Below are 3,340 nucleotides of genomic sequence, written 5' to 3' on the forward strand. Positions count from 1 at the left end.
GCTGTCGTGGCTTCATTCTAACTTTTCCTCATTCTGGAATCTAGACAGTCTCATGGCAAAGGGGAAATAGCAAGAAGCTGGTAGAAATTCTCCAAAGATTTGTCTGCTTACTTAAGTACATAACTTTCAGTCGTAATCTATTGGTCAAAGCATATCACATGTCCATACCCATTTCTGGTATTGATTTTGTTTTTGTGTGCTTTGTAACAAACTGTGGTTACAGGTAAACTCCAAATCTCACTCATGTTCCACATGAGTTACCATCAGTTGGCTGCTGTGTCTGTTCTCCATGGGTCTTCTTGTTTTCTGATACACATTGAAGGAGAAGCCATTTTCATGGCATTCTCATGGCAGATATACCATTGTCATGGCAGAGGGAGAAGAACAAGCTGGTAAGCTGGTTGGCAGAAACTGTTAATGCCTCTTGGCCAAAGTGCATGATACAGCTAAGCCCAACAGCAGTGGGAACAGGATGGATGTGTTTGCTTTCCATACTGAGGAGTCATTGCCAGTTACATGACAACAGGTGAAGATGCACAATCCTCCTATAGGCAAAACGGTGAGTGAGTAATTGGGGACAATCATTAATCAGGAATGATTTCAGTTGAATGTAGCAGAATATCCAACGAACAGCCCCTTAAATTGATAGGGTTTATCTTTCTCATATAAAAGGAAATCTGGAGGCAAATTGCTTCTAGTGTTAGATTTGGTTTCTCCTCCATGCCAAGCAAGACTTAATATTCTTTTTCCCCGTCTTTCTATTAGACGTTCCTTAATGTGTCAGTCATTCACATTTATGCACATTAGCTCTTAGTCACAAGAAGGCTGCATACCTCCACGCATCAGATGCATACTCAAGGGGGCGGGGAGAGGGATGGTGCAATACCATCGATTTCTTTTATCAAGGATACAAACACTTTTTTAGAAGCCACTCCATCCCCCAGACCAGAGACATTTGCTTTCATTTCACTGTATAGCACTTGGTTCCTCTAAGTTGCAAGACAGCTTAGAAAGGAAGTATTTGATATTTATAGACTCTAATGAAGACAGGCAAAGGAAAATGGGGCTTGAATATCATTTGAGTTAGCCAATCAATATTGCCTTCCATAGAAAATTATTAGAAAGGAAGGATGGATGTTTGAATCTGAGCTTTTGTTGCTGTTTACAACTGGAAACAAAAGACAAATGTACATCCTTTGCTGGTCTAGTTGATTAGCTTTTCATTTGCTATGCACATAATTTCTTCAACAATGCTATTAAATCTCTCAAACCATCTAGTCTTATAGAATGTATGTGGGTATATTTTGCTATTAAGATGATAATTGCTGTTTTCCTACTGCTCTACATATGTAACTCACGTCTTCCTTAAGAGGGAAAAATGAATCACAGTTATGAAATCACAGAGAAGGATACACTGTAGGAAAAAAACAAAACACCTTTACTTTCATTTAACTTTCTTATGTTTGTAAGTGCTTCATAGTTCTTTCAAGAGAGCTCTTTTATGTTACTAAAACAGAAATAATTGTGTTTGCCTAATGTGTTACGCAGAAGTCCCGACTCACTTTCAATGGCAGAAAAGCATTCTTGTTTCTCGAGAGGGATGTGTTATTAATGTCTCTCCCCTCATGACCATTTAAAAGGAGCCTGACTGACTTGTGATAGAGCATTTCAGAAACGCTTAATGCAGAGAAGATATTTCTGTAACAACAACTCGGTTTCTGTTTTCGATGAATCCAGAATAAGTATGGATTATGGAAGACGTGGAAGGAAGGGGCATTTCCTCCACCTGCTGCTGGTGCCGTCTCCCTGCTCTACAAGTCACCCAGACCACTGCCTGGGATGGGTTGTTAAGACTGAAGGGCCTTTATCAGAGGAAGAAGCCACTGGGCATCTAGAAGGAAGTCAGGCAAGGAGATTGTATTCATTTGCTAGAACTGCTATCTATAACAAAGTACCATCGAATGGTTGGCTTAAATAACAGAATTTATTTCCTTACAGTTCTGGAAACTAGAATCTGAAATCCAGAGGTTGGCAGGGTTGGTTTCTTCTGAGGCCTTTCTCCTTGGCTTGAAAAATCTGCCTTCTTACTGTGTCCTCACATGGTCTTCCTCTGTGTGTGACTGTGTCCTAATCTTTTCTTATAAGGGCACCCGTCATATTGGATTCGGGCCCACCCATGGGACCTCATTTTACCTTAATTACCTCTTTAAGGGGTCTATCTCCAAATACAGTAGCATTAAAAGCTACTGAGGGTTAGGCCTTCAATATATGAATTTTTGAGGGACACAATTCAGCCTATAACAGGGAGGTACACATGAGTATAATTTTAGGAGATGTTCATTTCTCTATACACTTATATCCTATATCCAAAATTGTATTTACTTCTTCTAATGCTACTGTTCAGTGAGTTTCCTTTTTCTGCTGTTGCTTAGGTCCTGTTTCTACATCTTTGTTGCTAGACATGCATCACAGATAGCAACAGTGGTGTCTGCTAGACCAACAGTTTACACACGTGTACATACATGCACACACACATGCACGCACCCCACACAATGCTTCAGGCTACAAGCCCACTCTATCCCAGAAAACCTAACCACTTCACCATTCCTGCTCCAGACCCCGTTTGCTGACTTGCACACCTCTGTTCTGACTCTTGGCATCAGGCACCCTAGGACCCTGGGCAAGAGGACCTCCTGTCACCATGGCATCAACTTGATTCAATGGATAATGAGCTCTAATTACTCAGTAAGGCCAATGCTAGTTATTGGAATCAAGAGAAGAAGATCCATGATTTTACAAGAAACTTATCATTTGGGGTTGTGATTGCATGCTTAAAAGTAACTGAAAATAAAAGTGGTTTTATTTTCTTAGCATCATAACATTTTTGGGACTAGGATAGAAAACTCCTATTTTGCTACTTTACCTCATGAACAAAGAAGGTTAGCACGAAACCAAACACACAGGACTTCGTGATTTTTAAAAAGGTAAAATTCATATCTATTTCACTAAGGAATAGAAAATTCATGTGTTTGAAGTAGCCACTTGAACAAGTAACAACTCGCAACTCTTGATATTCTGTCTCTGTGCTTTGTCACCATTACACTGGTTTGTGTAACTTTCTTCACTGGATTGGAAATCTTGTTACCAGAAAGCTCTAAGGAGCAGTTCAAATTCTGTCTTGTTTAACAAGGGTGCCCTTGAGACTCTCCAGGCTTGGTTTATTTATATGGAAAGATAGAAGAGTCTAGAAAGTAGCTATCTCAAATCTGAAGGGACAAGGAGGTTGTTTCACTCTGCTGATATGAACTGTCAACTGTCCTGAAGGGTGGGATCACCCAGA

This window comes from Rhinolophus sinicus, linkage group LG14 (genome assembly GCF_036562045.2).
Source record: "Rhinolophus sinicus isolate RSC01 linkage group LG14, ASM3656204v1, whole genome shotgun sequence".
Lineage (NCBI taxonomy): Eukaryota > Metazoa > Chordata > Mammalia > Chiroptera > Rhinolophidae > Rhinolophus > Rhinolophus sinicus.